General features: G+C 36.4%; 1 protein-coding gene across 10 annotated transcripts in view; it reads right to left on the bottom strand.

Annotated features, from left to right (window-relative positions):
- Nucleotides 1-20,338, bottom strand: part of LOC138324553 (rho GTPase-activating protein gacQ-like) — a 52,427-nt gene that overhangs the window by 17,555 nt on the left and 14,534 nt on the right. Inside the window, exon 1 of one of the 10 annotated variants that reach the window (XM_069269640.1) lies at nt 20,113-20,289. The exons of 4 other annotated variants lie outside the window; for them this stretch is intronic. The gene's annotated coding sequence lies outside the window, so the exon portion shown is untranslated. 5 more of the 10 variants (XM_069269615.1, XM_069269620.1, XM_069269655.1 and 2 more) reach the window with 5 other exon arrangements.

A 20,338-nucleotide genomic window follows, 5' to 3' on the forward strand; every position in this document is an offset into this window, starting at 1 on the left:
CAGAGGCATGACCTTTGACCCCTGGTATGCTTCCAAAACTGCTATTGTTTATGTAAGGCCTTTGACCTGCCCTTTATATGGTTTCATGGCACTGCTGCATAATTATATATATATATTGTTATATTTCCTGGTCTAAGGTTGCGGGTGAACCTCCCTCCCTATCAATTGGCAGAAGCAAGCTGTAGAACACTGGCAGGGGTACTACACCGAATAGTTTAGCTTGCTATTCTTGGTAGCTGCTGAAGGGACTCCCGGGGAGGAAGGGGCACAGCTGTTTTCTATTCTCAGTCCGCAACATATGCATAAAGAACTGGTAATTAAAATGGAGCATTTACTTTTTTTGTCTGTATAGTTCTCCACTAGGTATATACATTCCATGGTAATGTCCGTACATTCTTTCCCACATTCTCCCAGACACTAACCAGACAATACAAGCAAAGCTATCTCTAGCTAATTCTAATATTAATATGAACATGTAACCTAAAAACCATTAAGAATTAAATTTGGTCACTGCTGACCTTTTTAACTAGCAGGTGCTCTGGCTGATATTATGTACACTGTTTTGATTGATACAATTGTTTGCATTAAGTTGATCATAGCTGACAGATCCATCTAGGTTTAAATTCCACTTATGCTGAAGTCACTTTCAATTTAACCTCAAACCCATCATGGAATGTACGAAATGCAGGTAACCTGCACCTGTCAGCATATGAGACAATATTCATATATATTGTGGTCAGCTCACTGGACAGGTAGCGGTCTGTATATATCTGACCGGAGAGGCGTACAGCTGTGCTAAGATAAGGATATGTGCTACTCCTGCTGCTCATTTACCAAAGGATATGTGCTACTCCTGCTGCTCATTTACCAAACGGCCTACGATGGAGGATATTTTTGTTTTCACCATCTTCACATTCTTATTTCAAAGCTTTGTTAGCTTTACCATGGGTTATAACACAGATAAGTTAGCTTATTCCTATATTTATACACAGACATGTTAGCTTAACTAATTGTTGATGAATCTTTACTAGTGGTTGAAAGATATATAACAGAAGACCAGCCTTTACAAGAAATTTGGTATTCAGAAATCATAGTAAAGGAATTTGATTTGCTGACTGATACTATTTAAGTAGCTACCTGCATGGTTCTTACCTGTGTAGCTCAGAAAAACATGTACACATGTATGACATTTGCATATAGATTTTGACTGATCAATTTGACCTGATTTTCGATTAGATCAATATAGGGAAATATCTGCTCAATCAAACCTGTCTTTAAAGACCACCCAAGAGCCCAAGAAAAATTGTTTTTATAACCAAGTGGTCTTCATGAACATAGGTTGAATCATGTTGAAATTGATCATTTGGGACACTGAGAAAGTGGCCTTATTAAGCAGATGGTCTTTATACAGAGGTGGTCGCTAAGGCAGGTTTGACTGTATATATATCATAAGACGCTAACTTGTAGGCCCCAAACAAGCTGAGTGTTTTAACATCCTAAACACTAGTTGAATCCCGATAATTGACCTGTTGGCTATTGACACAGCACTAAGATACCTCCAGCTGTCTATAAATAAATCTACACACCTTTTTTCTTCATTAGCCACACCTCTGTCTGCCGCTAACGAAGCTTTTATTAACGATGATAACTGTACACACATCTAACAGCAGGAACAGTAAATAAGCAGTAATACAAATTACACAGATTTGTGAATGTGAAAATCTCCACATAAAAATTAAATGCTTTCCACTATGAACTAATTGCACTTACGTTATGAGGCAGCAGCAGTTATCTCCCTCGGAAAAATTTCCTCAATTTCAGAAATTATACATCATAGATTAGGGAGAAATTTGCACTCAGTTTCATCCGAAAAATTCTAATTACTTGAGTGGCGAATCAACATTTTTGTTTGCTGAAGTAATTTCATCGTGTCTGACTAAAGGAAAATTATTATCTTCATAGCTAAGAGTATGTGAAACCACTAATTTGATATGATTGAGTGGTATCATATTTAAGTTTTAGATGCTGAATAATTTTGTCTAATAAACTAGATGTTGAATAATTTTCTCTTAAAGACTTTTTAAGAATATTTGCACAAAATAACTAAGTTTGCAACACGAGGAGTTTATCTGGGGCTGGTTATAATCACCTATGATAAACCAAATGTCTATCTATACATATATAGATCAAAATTTTTGAATCAACAGCCATAACAATGAAATGTTTTACAACATCCTGAAATAAGAGTAATTTTTACAAATCATTTCATTGTAAGTTTCAAGGTCATATATACAGCTATACATACTTTATACAAGTCATTTCATTATAAGTTTCATGGTCATATATACAGCTATACATACTTTATACAAATCATTTCATTATAAGTCTCAAGGTCAGAGTAATTTTTACAAATCATTTCATTGTAAGTTTCAAGGTCATATATACAGCTATACATACTTTATACAAGTCATTTCATTATAAGTTTCATGGTCATATATACAGCTATACATACTTTATACAAATCATTTCATTATAAGTCTCAAGGTCAGATACGCTGAGATATACCTACTTTTATACAGAGAAATAAATCCATAGCAGAGGAAGCAGTTAGGGTACTAGAGTGGGGCTATAGGGGGTCAAAGTCTGTGTGTTTTGTGGTGTGTAGGGAATGTAAGTGTCTATTGACCCCTATTATCATACCAGGGGGTGATTATCACCTTAATTGTAACATGATCTACAAGCTTCTCATCCACAAACATCTGTCACCAATTACACACACTATTGTACCATGAAAACTCAAATACAACTTTCAACTGATGACAAAGCACCATGTATGGACAATCGAAAATTAGAACATGACTTATTCCTAAAGAAAAGCCAAGGACCAAAGCAAGCCTTAACAGAAAATCAAGTGAAAGCAAAACCTAGTTAAAACACAGCTTAAGTTTTATAACAAAACCTTTAATCCATTAACATATTTTTGGTTAGCGACCTAGCTATAGGACAGGTTTTCGGAAATTATCCATTACATAATATAGCTATAGCTAGTGGTTGAATTATTTGAACATCATATCGTTAACAACTAGCTATCTTTCTATAGACTGGAAGTTTGAGGCCTACATGCAACAGTTGACAGCTGTACAGACTAGTACTGTAGGTCAGTGGGTTTTCTATGGGTACTCTGACTTTCTACATGCTGCTGCCTCTTAACCCTGACATGTACATGTCCTAAAATGGACTTGGTTAGTAAAGGATCGACATAAAACAAAATTTATAATTTATCTATACAACTGACTATGAATTCTTCTTTCATATGTTTACTAAGATTTCCTTTTGAGATCTACACATATGAAATCTTGTGATATGTTTGATAACACGCAGGCAAAAAGGTATAAAATGTTACAAAATATCCAGTCTGAAAAGTGAAGTTTACTTACTTTATGATAAGACTGTCAAAACTTTCTTAAGGTTCCATAAAACTTTTGTAAGATTTAATATACAGCAAATCATTATATATTGTATCTAATCAGAGATTTAAAGTTTGGATCTGCAGGAGACATCACCTAATCATAAATGACGCAAGATGACAAAACATCACAAGTTCATGTTTGTACTTAAAACTTCCTCAAGCAAAGTCTATTTTACCACAGAATTATGAAATGAATGTGATTTTATACATGAAGTAATCACATGATTATTTTAACAAATCTCACATGATTGTATATGATGTCATCATGAGAACCGCCATCAGAATATCGCAGTATGATTATATTATCATACCACATTCAACCCAATAAGCGACCTTCCAGGGATCCCCGGGTATTTAAAGCCTCGATTTCACTTATGTCGACTTAAATACAGACCAAAACTATTAAAACTGTAAGTTTCTCTAATTGATTTCTTTTGTACATTTACAAATGACATACTTGTGCAACAATTTTATGAAAGATAAGCCAAAATTTGGTCCTATTACCGGTACTTAATGTAAGCCCAAACTTGGTCTTATCAAGTGCCCCTTCATTTTTCCTTTTTAACTGCACTGGGCACTTATTGGGCCAAATTCAGTTTAACCCTGCCTGGTGACCTTGGGATGGCCCTTACTTTATATAGGTAATTACCAGTGAGTACTTTATGATTATCCATCAATTAGCCCTCCCAATCATTTCCTCAAACTTAATTTATGTGCTAGCTGTACACCTCAGAAACAGGATGGTGTGTAATAATCTCTTTATATCCTACTTACAGCTATGGTCATCATTTAAGGACATTTCAGGTTTTAGCGATACAGGGAAGCCAGAGTTTCCTGAGAAAAAGCATCAAACAACAACTGTGTCACAGGATTCAAATTAAAGAGTCAGAGAGTGGTATATATGGCTAGCTGATAAATCCATTATAGCATATGATTAAAACATATTTTGCCATATAATTGTACCTGTGAGTACATCTACAAAATCAAGATATTATTAGTGCTGAAAGGTCAAGCCATATCAGCCTAATCAGATATACCCTTTCTGACTCATATAGGACAGAGGTGCTTATTGTGTTGAATACAGTAATCTATTAAAGATAAATCAAACAACAAGCCAATTAAATATTACGATTTTGTCTTAACATTTGAATGAAGAACAACCAGAACTGAAACAAAATGTGAATTGATTTACTCCCAAACCCTTATATTCTAAGGATGGAATAGGAGGCATCATCTTCCTGTTATCAGGGGGAAAATGGGAAGTAATGTCTGCAATTACATACCCCTGCATCTAAGTGAAATGTGGACTACAGTTTGGACATGTGGGAGAGAATGGGCATGCAGCTAGGGTAACATTATTTTCCTCCAACTCCTCCCCCTCCCAATTTCATGGAGGAGACATGAAATCCACATTATTGTTTCAACTAATAAGTCTGGTATATTGTCAAATCAGTGTAGCTACAACATCTCCCTGATAGTGAAGCTACATGTCCCCATACCAGTAGAGTCAGTAATTACAGCCCCAAATTGTTACACTATTATAAACATCATGTACCATAACCTGGTACAGATTGAAGACCAACATCAATAATAGCTAGCAAATTATTTTTTCATTCTAAATTGACCTAAATTCCTGTTTTATTTAACATTCTTGGCATATCACTACTGATGTGATACAGTGTTTGGCCTGGCCTCTGCCCATTTCTAATTTGGTTCAAGGTCATGTACGGCTATTTATAGATATTGGTTGGAATACATACAGTACTAGGATGTATGAACAACTACAGCAGAACCATATAAACCATATGTACCCCAGAGATTTCAATAAACTTAAAGTGCTGATAAAGAAAGTCAGATTATCTTAGAACTTTTCTTGATATGAAATGGGATACTGACGTAAAATATGCATGAGTTTAGAAAATATATGCTACACTAAGGTACCACATTTTGAATTTCACCGTCAATGCATATCTATATTGTAACCAATGAAGTACAATTCCAGTTGGTACATTTGATGTACAGGTAAAATATTGAATATAAAGTACACAGTACATATTCTTTGCTGTAAATTTTGTAATTTTATCTGTTTAAGATTACCACCACAACTTATATTTAAATGATGTACATTTTTTTTAATAAAGATATATATATGATGCAGATTAAAATCATAAATATGATACACATGTGTTGTACAATAAAATGATTACCTCTTGGATGATAATTAAAGACATTTTGATGAGTACTTACTAAATGTACATACAGGTAAACAACAGAATGTATATATATAAGTAATCCCATCTCACCTGACACACCTGCACAGGTGCAGCAGCTGTTCAGGTACAAATCACACACCTGTATAACATCTACAGGTATCTTCAAACTCATTAATAAAGTATGATGTAATGAATCCCAATGATATATATATATATACAAAATAAAAATGTATACAGTAATATTGACTATACTTGTGAATCTTCAAACTCATTATCGAAGTATAATGTAAAGAATCCTTAAAATATACGTAATGAAATACAAATGCATAGAATGATGTTGACTATTTTAGATAATTACTTGCTCTGACGTCCTAATTACAAGTTCCACCATCAAGCATCATCTTGAACTTTATTTGACAAATTGCTACTTAAGACTAGGTCGGTTGTTTGTACAATGTTACTAATACGTCATCCGAAGAGCACCACAGGTAAAGCTTTAGCTAACGAATTATCACCAGGTGAAACAATGGCTGGTCTCACTAAGGTCATTAAATGGAAAAATACAAGTGCAATACCATTATTTATTACACCTCATAATGTCACCTGGACAAATAAATCTGTCACCAATATTTTATTATACGGTTAATTTTGAATTTACAAATGAGTTTTACTTTGTCTATATGGTTGAGATCAATTTGTCCACACTAATTATAACACTGTCACGTTTGTGGTCAGCATAACCTGGTTGGTGAATGAAACATCTTACAAGAAGAAGATAAACCAAGTTCAGATCCGGTATCCACTAATGGATACAGGGTTAAATCATGCATGCAGATTAACTTTTCCATGGTAGCATGAAATCCAGAGTTCCATGGGAAACATCACTAACCAATATGGAGCAATGACCACACAAACTGTCAGACGCCGTACAGGTTTTTTCATAGAAGAAATCCAGAGTTCCTAGGAAAACAATCATCTACGGTTGATTTCAGTTTTCTAAATACTTTAAATATTGCACAGATATAGAATAAGTGTAATAATTGGTCTTCTGCTGTATTCCTACAAATGATTTTTAGAAATTGAAATTCCACTATAGCGAAAAGTTTCCATATGACAAAATAATTAATATAGGCCTACCAATGATATCTCTAAATCAAGTTATAATAAATAGCTAATCTAGTTCCTCAAATCTAAGGAATAAACACATGTACACCTGACAGATAGACTTACGTTAATATCTGAATTCCACTCTCACCTTCCACAAACTAGTGCACATGTAAAGTGTGGAAAGACGATTCCCATCACAGCCACTGTGTCATAATATCACTAGTGGTGAAAAATAACTTTGCTTGGGAAGTTCAAATCCATTATCATTGAAAACACAAACATCAGAATTAATTCATTAGGAAATGTTTCTACGTAGTTTGACAGGATAAGTTGTAAACACATCTTCATCAACAGCATCAACAGCATCACGATCATCTGTCAACAATCCAGACATTATAGTACACACAGAAACAAAAGGGTAATTATATGTCAATAAGGAAGTACCTAGACCAAACAATGGTCCTATAACAATAGTCAGACCCAGCCTATACAATAGACCCAGCCTATACATGTACAATGGTCCTATAACAATAGTCAGACCCAGCCTATACAATGGACCCAGCCTATACATGTACAAAGGTCCTTTAACAATAGTCAGACCCAGCCTATACAATGGACCCAGCCTATACATGTACAATGGTCCTATTACAATAGTCAGACCCAGCCTATACAATGGACCCAGCCTATACATGTACAATGGTCCTATAACAATAGTCAGACCCAGTCTATACATGTACAATGGTCCTATAACAATAGTCAGACCCAGTCTATACATGTACAATGGTTCTATAACAATAGTCAGACCCAGCCTATACAATAGACCCAGCCTATACAATGGACCCAGCCTATATATGCATGTACAATGGTCCTATAACAATAGTCAGACCCAGTCTATACATGTACAATGGTCCTATAACAATAGTCAGACCCAGCCTATACAATGGACCCAGCCTATACATGTACAATGGTCCTATAACAATAGTCAGACCCAGCCTATACATGTACAATGGTCCTATAACAATAGTCAGACCCAGCCTATACATGTACAATGGTCCTATAACAATAGTCAGACCCAGCCTATACAATAGACCCAGCCTATACATGTACAATGGTCCTATAACAATAGTCAGACCCAGCCTATACATGTGCAATGGTCCTATAACAAAAGTCAGACCCAGCCTATACAATGGACCCAGCCTATACATGTACAATGGTCCTATAACAATAGTCAGACCCAGCCTATACAATGGACCCAGCCTATACATGTACAATGGTCCTATAACAATAGTCAGACCCAGCCTATACATGTACAATGGTCATATAACAATAGTCAGACCCAGCCTATACAATGGACCCAGCCTATACATGTACAATGGTCCTATAACAATAGTCAGACCCAGCCTATACAATGGACCCAGCCTATACATGTACAATGGTCCTATAATAATAGATAGACCCAGCCAATAAAATGGACCCAGTCTACACATGTACCATGTTCCTATGCAATGGACCCTGCCTATACAATGGACCCAGCCTTTACATGTACAATGGTCCTATTACAATAGTCAGACCCAGCCTATACATGTACAATGGTCATATAACAATAGTCAGACCCAGCCTATACAATGGACCCAGCCTATACATGTACAATGGTCCTATAACAATTGACCTAGCCCAAACAATAGAAGCCTAGCCAAGACAATGGCACTTTGATAAGAATGATCCTATGGTCACAAATTGAGATTAGGCCCAGCCTAAACTTAGACAGAAGTCCCACGACAATAGGCCCAGCAGAATTAAAGTGCTATGCCAATAGTTCCTGAGCTAGGTCCAATAGCTCTGAGATCTGTACCCAGTGACAGTGTATGTAAATATGGTGATACTAACCCTGTGGTCTTCCTTATCACTGCCATGTCAACTCGTACATTTATCCCACCGCCGACACCAATTATTACCACAAAACATCCACACCTTTTATAATTCAATTTAAATTAATTTGGTCACACACATCTCAGTCAAAATATTCAATATGAATCGTAAATGATACAAACAGAACAAATTTTAATTGTTTCATAATTTTAATAAGGATTTTAACGAGATCTCAATTGTATCTTTAATTGTTTTGAAATCAGATATTTTTTTTTATTTCTATTGTGACAAATAAGGGTTATTCAGTACAAATGAACATTACATATACCGACCATTTTGTCTGAAACCTTTACCTCAGCCGGGTGAAGTTAACAAGATTTATATTTCTGAACCCCATCTCTATTCTGGTAACATTTAGTCCTTTTGAACACTTCAACCCAAGTGGTTCAGTTCTTAATTAAAGACTGTAACCCAGTAATTTCAATACAGGTCAATGTTACAACTTCCTGTCAGCCGGTACATCACAATCAAACCTCTTGGTGACCAAGGCTTCCCATCAATACCTGCAGGCTTTTCTGTACATGTAAATTATCTTCACTTATCTTAAATAAGCCACATTTTCACCTGTACAGGTGAGAAGAAGTTGTTTGACAGACCCAATTATCTCGTGACATAAGCCATTAAGAGGTAAACAGATAGCAGGATTTGTATACAGAGATTTTCTAGTTAATCGTGTATCAAGTGTATATATCTCTCCTTTATAATAATAACACTGTTTACTGTCAGAATTTATTTGCAGAAAAAGTATCTACAGTTTTAAAGCAAATTCAAAAAGGAATATAAATACTACACTAGACAGAAAAACACCCTGCCAAATATAATCTTTTTCATTGTTTATCATAGACTGTATTTTTGTATGGTAAATAAACTAAGCAAATTAAAGACTTTTTTAAAGCATTAAAACCACAACACAGACTTATTAGTCTCAAAGCAGTTCTTCTATATGCTGATTCACAAAAATAAAATTTGTTTTTTCTTGTCAATTAGATAATAACCAATAAAGAGCATACTGACTGAGCTGCCATTTTAGCTCAACCATTAGAGCTACATTTTCGTCAATAATACTTGAGCTGCCATTTAAGTACTACCACTGGAGTTTCCATTTAACCATGACACTAGTGGAGCTGCCATTTGGGCACTACAAATGGATCCGAAGCTGCCATTTAGGTACTACTACTGTAGCTGTCATTTGAGCACTACAACTGGATCCGAAGCTGCCATTTAGGTAATACTACTGTAGCTGTCATTTGAGCACTACAACTTGATCCGAAGCTGCCATTTAGGTACTACTACTGAAGCTGTCATTTGGGCACTACAACTGGATCTGGAGCTGCCATTTAGGTACTACTACTGAAGCTGTCATTTGAGCACTACAACTGGATACGAAGCTGCCACTTAGGTACTACTACTGAAGCTGTCATTTGGGCACTACAACTAAAGCTGCCATTTATGCACTATCACTGTAGCTGTCATTTGGGCACTACAACTGCAGCTGCCATTTAGGCACTACTACTGAAACTGTCATCTGGCACTAGAATTGGAAGCTGCCATTTAGGCACTACCACTATTGCTGTTATTTGGGCACTTCTACTGGAGCTGACATTTAGGCACTACCACTGTAGCTGTCATTTGGGCACTACAACTGCAGCTGCCATTTAGGCAGGTAATATCACTGTAACTGTTATTTTGGCAATATCACTGTAACTGTTATTTTGGCACTTCTACTGGAGCTGCCATTTAGGCACTACTACTAAAGCTGTTATTTGGGCACTTCTACTGCAGCTGCCTTTTAGGCACTACCACTATAGCTGTTATTTGGGCACTTCTACTGGAGCTGCCATTTAGGCACTACAACTGTAGCTGTTATTTGGGCCCTACAACTGAAGCTGTCATTTGGGCACTACAACTGCAGCTGCCATTTAGGCAATATCACTGTAACTGCCATTTAGGCAATATCACTGTAACTGTTATTTGGGCACTTCTACTTGAGCTGCCATTTAGGCACTACAACTGAAGCTGTCATTTGGGCACAACATCTGCAGCTGCCATTTAGGCACTATCATTGTAGCTGTCATTTGGGCATTTCTACTGGAGCTGCCATTTAGGCACTACAACTGAAGCTGTCATTTGGGCACAACATCTGCAGCTGCCATTTAGGCACTATTATTGTAGCTGTCATTTGGGCATTTCTACTGGAGCTGCCATTTAAGCAATATCACTGTAGCTGTTATTTGGGCACTTCTACTGCAGCTGCCATTTAGGCACTACTACTGTAGCTGTTATTTGGGCACTTCTACTGCAGCTGCCATTTAGGCAATATCACTGTAGCTGTTATTTGGGCACTTCTACTGCAGCTGCCATTTAGGCAATATCACTGTAGCTGTTATTTGGGCACTTCTACTGCAGCTGCCATTTAGGCACTACCACTGTAGCTGTTATTTGGGCACTTCTACTGCAGCTGCCTTTTTAGGCACTACCACTATAGCTGTTATTTGGGCACTTCTACTGGAGCTGCCATTTAGGCACTACAACTGTAGCTGTTATTTGGGCCCTACAACTGAAGCTGTCATTTGGGCACTACAACTGCAGCTGCCATTTAGGCAATATCACTGTAACTGCCATTTAGGCAATATCACTGTAACTGTTATTTGGGCACTTCTACTTGAGCTGCCATTTAGGCACTACAACTGAAGCTGTCATTTGGGCACAACATCTGCAGCTGCCATTTAGGCACTATCATTGTAGCTGTCATTTGGGCATTTCTACTGGAGCTGCCATTTAGGCACTACAACTGAAGCTGTCATTTGGGCACAACATCTGCAGCTGCCATTTAGGCACTATTATTGTAGCTGTCATTTGGGCATTTCTACTGGAGCTGCCATTTAAGCAATATCACTGTAGCTGTTATTTGGGCACTTCTACTGCAGCTGCCATTTAGGCACTACTACTGTAGCTGTTATTTGGGCACTTCTACTGCAGCTGCCATTTAGGCAATATCACTGTAGCTGTTATTTGGGCACTTCTACTGCAGCTGCCATTTAGGCAATATCACTGTAGCTGTTATTTGGGCACTTCTACTGCAGCTGCCATTTAGGCACTACCACTGTAGCTGTTATTTGGGCACTTCTACTGCAGCTGCCTTTTTAGGCACTACCACTGTAGCTGTTATTTGGGCACTTCTACTGCAGCTGCCTTTTAGGCACTACCACTATAGCTGTTATTTGGGCACTTCTACTGCAGCTGCCATTTAGGCACTACCACTGCAGCTGTTATTTGGGCACTTCTACTGCAGCTGCCATTTAGGCACTACCACTGTAGCTGTTATTTGGGCACTTCTTCTTGAGCTGCCTTTTAGGCACTACCACTGTAGCTGTTATTTGGGCACTTTTACTGCAGCTGCCTTTTTAGGCACTACCACTGTAGCTGTTATTTGGGCACTTCTACTGCAGCTGCCATTTAGGCAATATCACTGTAGCTGTTATTTGGGCACTTCTACTGCAGCTGCCATTTAGGCACTACCACTGCAGCTGTTATTTGGGCACTTCTACTGCAGCTGCCATTTAGGCACTACCACTGTAGCTGTTATTTGGGCACTTCTTCTTGAGCTGCCATTTAGGCACTATCACTGTTACTGTCATTTAGGCACTACCACTGTAACTGTCATTTGGGCACTATTTCTGGAGCTGCCATTTAGGCACAGCTAATGAAACTGTCATTTATTCTGATGTTAAGCATAATGATAAAGAATGCTAAAAAATCTTCAGATCATTTTTTTTACATATCATTCGGAATATTGCTAAAAGAGTGAAAAAAAAACCAAGGACATATATATATTTATATAAAAGATGCCTTCCTACCCATAGTGTAGCTATACATAGCACCAATGTGTATTTTCCCTACAGAAACCTGATAACAATGGTATTTAATTTGGTTTGGATGCGATGATCACACTCCACGCAATTTCCATCAAAATTCACACACACTTATAGCAATCTTATTATAACTTGTATTAAAAATAAAATTACGATACTATTTTGACACAATAGCTGATTAGAAATTTATGTTAAACGTGTGGCATACATATTTTTAGTAATGTACACTTAATGACTTCAATAGAGGTTATCATAGCCTCTTGAGAACCTTGGAGGCCTTCCAACTTGTCGGATAACGGTTCCAAGTAGACCAAGAGTAAACGTCTGTCTGATAAGTAGGTAGAGGGGGTTGGAATCCATGCACAATTTGCCGTTGCAGCAAACCTGATTTTTTAACATTTTTAACTTTTCACACTTTAACTGCAAGTCTATAATCGGGTAAACTATCACATCGCCAGCGTTTCAATTCTTGAAATATTCACGTTAAACCCTATGCAAATGTGAAACAGCAGCAAGTCTCCGTAGTGGGCCATCGTCGGCACTCTTGCCTTATCATAACAATATAGAAGAGCTAGCACCTGCCTTCGAATCCAGATTACACTCAAATTTTTACCATGGATATATTTAATTTTGCACTCAATTTCCCTAGTGGCCTTTCCTATGAGACTATATACTTGTCAAGCCGGTATTTATAATCCCCCAAATTGTAATTAACATTAACGAGCTTAAATAAAGATAAAATGGTATCGTGTAGCAAACCTCTCTAAAAATCAGACTTTATCTCATTCCATCCTAAAGTTCAAACACACCATCAATCAGCAGGCATGCACTATTTTTGTAGGATAAATATTTCAGCCAGATTTCCACGAATTTAAACAGATTTTAACCAAACATTTATGTAACTGCGAGTGTTTTGATTGGCATATCATCTGATAGATTGGACCAAAATAATACTCATTTTAATACACCACACTGCTGCTTTTTGCCCTGCCACATGCAACTGATACCAAACTGACCATGTGAACAAATAAAATCTATTCAACACTTTGACTTCAGTCTGTTAATTTTGAGGTGGAACCAGGTTTCAAAAAGAGCTTTTTGAAAGTGTAAACTTATTTTGGCAAAATTGCATTGGTTATGTCATGGACTAGGTAGCTGTTTTAATAATTTGGTTTGTTTAGGTTTATTTAGTTTCAAGAACCTATAAACATGCTAGACCTTACATTAGCTGAAGTACAAGGAGGAAAACCACCAACTTACAACCAGTAACTGGCAAACTATGTTTAAAATAAGCAATTTTGTGATGGAAAATTAGTGATAGAATGTTGGACACCAGTTGTCTGTAGGCTAATACTGCCAAATCAGAATGGTGGTCATGTATAATCTGCCTATATATAGATCGATCTTTGTAGACCAAATACGTCTACAATACAGATATTCATTTTTTTTCAAATTTTAGAAATTTCATGGCTAAGACTTACATCATTTCTAAACACTAACTTTTGTCTTATAAGGAATTATCTGCAGCAGGAAGTTGTAACTGTAAGTGGCGACCTATCAGTTTGACTATATCGGTAAAGTTATCAAAGTGAATTAGATGTATGCTTTTATACTAAGACTCTCTTAGAACTCTAAATAGACTTTCCTACCTATACAACATAGGTGACAATTGTCTGGCTCACCTGGCTCTTTCTCACCTGTAATTACAGCCACTCTGCTGTATAGTCCACCAGTTACAGCACCTTTACATCTCGTTAACACCTGTATGTCTAGGATTCCCAGACGTCTCATTCCTCAGACACAACAGGATAGCCCTAACCCAACACACAAATGTATACAGCAACTAATCCAATAAGTGTTCTAGTCAACAATTCAAACTGTCAAAAAGTCATTCAAACATTTTTCATTTCAGAAAACTTTCACACAATTCTGTACACGGACTGCACCAAGCCCTGCGGCCCCCACACAGTTCAACTTACCAAAACATGTTCAAAATTTGAATAATCCAAGATCTGCCATTTTTGAAGTTCAATAATTCCCTACACGTGTATCTAAAGGTTGTAAACAGTCTATAACTTTCTGATATTGTCCCACGAAAAACGTTTGAATCTTTAAACTATTCAAACATTTACCTACAAAGTAATGCACAATGGTGACTCACCCTCTATTATACATCTATATGTATTGGGCCAAGTTATAAGGGTGCAAAGACATGTATGCTTGTTACCAGACAGACATTAATATTATTCTGCATGAACCTCACCTGTGTGTAAACATTTACTCTTCCACTTCCTACCTGTCATTAACAACTGGGAGACAGAGCTGGCGCATTCACAACTAGGTTGTACACAGTCACACAGGTACAATGTGTAGTTATACTGATACAGTCTCACAGGTACAATGTGTAGTTATACTGATACAGTCACACAGGTACAATGTATAGTTATACTGATACAGTCTCACAGGTACAATGTGTAGTTATACTGATACAGTCTCACAGGTACAATGTGTAGTTATACTGATACAGTCTCACAGGTACAATGTGTAGTTATACTGATACAGTCTCACAGGTACAATGTGAAGTTATACTGATACAGTCTCACAGGAACAATGTGTAGTTATACTGATACAGTCTCACAGGTACAATGTGTAGTTATACTGATACAGTCTCACAGGTATGATGTGTAGTTATACTGATACAGTCTCACAGGTACAATGTGTAGTTATACTGATACAGTCTCACAGGTACAATGTGTAATTATACTAATACAGTCTCACAGGTACAATGTGTAGTTATACTGATACAGTCACACATGTACGAAGTGTAGTTATACTGATACAGTCACACAGGTACAATGTGTAGTTATACTAATACAGTCTCACAGGAACAATGTGTAGTTATACTGATACAGTCTCACAGGTATGATGTGTAGTTATACTGATACAGTCACACAGGTATGATGTGTAGTTATACTAATACAGTCACACAGGTACAATGTGTAGTTATACTGATACAGTCACACAGGTACAATGTGTAGTTATACTGATACAGTCACACAGGTACAATGTGTAGTTATACTAATACAGTCTCACAGGAACAATGTGTAGTTATACTGATACAGTCTCACAGGTATGATGTGTAGTTATACTGATACAGTCTCACAGGTACAATGTGTAGTTATACTGATACAGTCTCACAGGAACAATGTGTAGTTATACTAATACAGTCTCACAGGTACAATGTGTAGTTATACTGATACAGTCACACATGTACAATGTGTAGTTATACTAATACAGTCTCACAGGTACAATGTGTAGTTATACTAATACAGTCTCACTGGTACAATGTGTAGTTATACTGATACAGTCACACATGTACAATGTGTAGTTATACTGATACAGTCTCACAGGTACAATGTGTAGTTATACTGATACAGTCTCACAGGTACAATGTGTAGTTATACTAATACAGTCTCACAGGTACAATGTGTATTTATACTGATACAGTCACACATGTACAATGTGTAGTTATACTGATACAGTCTCACAGGTACAATGTGTAGTTATACTGATACAGTCACACAGGTACAATGTGTAGTTATACTGATACAGTCTCACAGGTACAATGTGTAGTTATACTGATACAGTCTCACAGGTACAATGTGTAGTTATACTGATACAGTCTCACAGGTACAATGTGTAGTTATACTGATACAGTCTCACAGGTACAATGTGTAGTTATACTGATACAGTCTCACAGGTACAATGTGTAGTTATACTGATACAGTCTCACAGGTACAATGTGTAGTTATACTGATACAGTCACACATGTACAATGTGTAGTTATACTGATACAGTCTCACAGGTACGATGTGTAGTTATACTAATACAGACACGTAGGTACAATGTGTTGTTAGATAGTCTCACACATTACACAGGTACAATATGTAGTTAGATATAGTCTCACACATTACACAGGTACAATGTGTAGTTAGATATAGTCTCACACATTACACAGGTACAATGTGTAGTTAGATATAGTCTCACACATTACACAGGTACAATGTGTAGTTAGATATAGTCTCACACATTACACAGGTACAATGTGTAGTTAGATATAGTCTCACACATTACACAGGTACAATGTGTAGTTAGATATAGTCTCACACATTACACAGGTACAATGTGTAGTTAGATATAGTCTCACACATTACACAGGTACAATGTGTAGGTAGATATAGTCTCACACATTTCACGGGTACAATGTGTAGTTAGATATAGTCTCACACATTACACAGGTACAATGTGTAGTTAGATATAGTCTCACACATTACACAGGTACAATGTGTAGTTAGATATAGTCTCACACATTACACAGGTACAATGTGTAGTTAGATATAGTCTCACACATTACACAGGTACAATGTGTAGTTAGATATAGTCTCACACATTACACAGGTACAATGTGTAGTTAGATATAGTCTCACACATTACACAGGTACAATGTGTAGTTAGATATAGTCTCACACATTACGCAGGTACAATGTGTAGTTAGATATAGTCTCACACATTACACAGGTACAATGTGTGGGTAGATATAGTCTCACACATTTCACAGGTACAATGTGTAGTTAGATATAGTCTCACACATTACACAGGTACAATGTGTAGTTAGATATAGTCTTACACATTACACAGGTACAATGTGTAGTTACATATAGTCTCACACATTGCACAGGTACAATGTGTAGTTAGATATAGTCTTACACATTACACAGGTACAATGTGTAGTTAGATATAGTCTCACACATTGCACAGGTACAATGTGTAGTTAGATATAGTCTCACACATTACACAGGTACAATGTGTAGTTAGATATAGTCTCACACATTACACAGGTACAATGTGTAGTTAGATATAGTCTCACAAATCACACAGGTACAATATGTGTAGTTAGACATAGTCTCACACATTACACAGGTACAATGTGTAGTTAGATATAGTCTCACACATTACACAGGTACAATGTGTAGTTAGATATAGTCTCACACATTACACAGGTACAAAGTGTAGTTAGATATAGTCTCACACATTACACAGGTACAATGTGTAGTTAGATATAGTCTCACACATTACACAGGTACAATATGTAGTTAGATATAGTCTCACACATTACACAGGTACAATGTGTAGTTAGATATAGTCTCACACATTACACAGGTACAATGTGTAGTTAGAAATAGTCTCACACATTACACAGGTACAATGTGTCTCACAAATCACACAGGTACAATATGTGTAGTTAGATATAGTCTCACACATTACACAGGTACAATGTGTAGTTAGATATAGTCTCACACATTACACAGGTACAATGTGTAGTTAGATATAGTCTCACACATTACACAGGTACAATGTGTAGTTAGATATAGTCTCACACAGGTACAATGTGTAGGTAGATATATTCTCACACATTACAAAGGTACAATGTGTAGTTAGATATAGTCTCACACATTACACAGGTACAATGTGTAGTTAGATATAGTCTTACACATTACACAGGTACAATGTGTAGTTAGATATAGTCTCACACATTACACAGGTACAATGTGTAGTTAGATATAGTCTAACACATTACACAGGTACAATGTGTAGTTTGATACAATTTCACACATTACACAGGTACAATGTGTAGTTAGATATAATCTCACACATTACACAGGTACAATGTGTAGTTAGATATAGTCTCACACATTACACAGGTACAATGTGTAGTTAGATATAGTCTCACACATTACACAGGTACAATATGTAGTTAGATATAGTCTCACACATTACACAGGTACAATGTGTAGTTAGATATAGTCTCACACATTACACAGGTACAATGTGTCTCACAAATCACACACAGGTACAATATGTGTAGTTAGATATAGTCTCACACATTACACAGGTACAATGTGTAGTTAGATATAGTCTCACACATTACAAAGGTACAATGTGTAGTTAGATATAGTCTCACACATTACACAGGTACAATGTGTAGTTAGATATAGTCTCACACATTACACAGGTACAATGTGTAGTTAGATATAGTCTCACACAGGTACAATGTGTAGGTAGATATATTCTCACACATTACAAAGGTACAATGTGTAGTTAGATATAGTCTCACACATTACACAGGTACAATGTGTAGTTAGATATAGTCTTACACATTACACAGGTACAATGTGTAGTTAGATATAGTCTCACACATTACACAGGTACAATGTGTAGTTAGATATAGTCTAACACATTACACAGGTACAATGTGTAGTTTGATACAATTTCACACATTACACAGGTACAATGTGTAGTTAGATATAATCTCACACATTACACAGGTACAATGTGTAGTTAGATATAGTCTCACACATTACACAGGTACAATGTGTAGTTAGATATAGTCTCACACATTACACAGGTACAATATGTAGTTAGATATAGTCTCACACATTACACAGGTACAATGTGTAGTTAGATATAGTGTCATACATTACACAGGTACAATGTGTAGTTACATATAGTGTCACACATTACACAGGTACAATGTGTAGTTAGATATAGTGTCACACATTACACAGGTACAATGTGTAGTTAGATATAGTCTCACACATTACACAGGTACAATGTGTAGTTAGATATATAGTGTCACACATTACACAGGTACAATGTGTAGTTTGATACAATTTCACACATTACACAGGTACAATGTGTAGTTTGATACAATTTCACACATTACACAGGTACAATGTGTAGTTAGATATATAGTGTCACACATTACACAGGTACAATGTGTAGTTTGATACAATTTCACACATTACATAGTACAGCTAGGTACAATGTGTAATTAACATAGTTAGCATTGAATTTATGTTATATAGAGCTATAAATGCTGAGAACACACATCTGTGTAGCCCATTTTGTAAGAAATTCCTTTATAATTGTTTTATCAAACGGAATTAATTGACTCCTAAATATGTGTGGGATAGCTGCCAAGGTATCTATAATTACACAAGATAATGGCACAATTACTCAACATTTTCGGGAAATGTGATAGAAGTATAATGTTTTCTATATATATGGCCTTGAATGAAGTCCTTAGGTAGGTATATAAAGCAAATTATATAATAAAGATCAGATTAAGTTTTCATTAAAATACTCCACATTACTGTTAGAAACTCAAACTTAAACACATGAACTATATGTATACACAGCTTTCCCCTAGCTTGTCCTTTTAGAATACTATGACCACTATACAATTTGAGAAGTTAAACAAAATACAAAAGTAAATTTCCTTAAATATGACTTACTGAAGATGTTATATCCATGAGGTCTATTCAGTGCTTTAAGAGTCTTCAATTTTACCAAAGGAGTTTTAGAATGAACCAATCCTGTTGACTGCTACCAACGGCTAGCGTTTAACTTCTAGTTTACAAGCTCACTTTTCAGGTCCCAGGCCAATTGAAGGGATTGTTACCTTGAAGATGCGGGTTGATGGTTTTCTCTCTGTACACTCTGGATTTCCCCGACTAAAAAAACCACAAGCCAGTAAAAGAAATAAAGATGTCACCACTCTTAAACTACCCTGAGGTATATGTGAAACAAATTCAAAAGCCAATCCTGCTTCCATTTTATCACATATACCCCCAGCAGGGTAACACAGATTATGATATACCTATCCCCTACAGCTACCTACCACCATT

This window comes from Argopecten irradians, chromosome 1 (assembly GCF_041381155.1).
Source record: "Argopecten irradians isolate NY chromosome 1, Ai_NY, whole genome shotgun sequence".
In the NCBI taxonomy this organism is placed as follows: domain Eukaryota; kingdom Metazoa; phylum Mollusca; class Bivalvia; order Pectinida; family Pectinidae; genus Argopecten; species Argopecten irradians.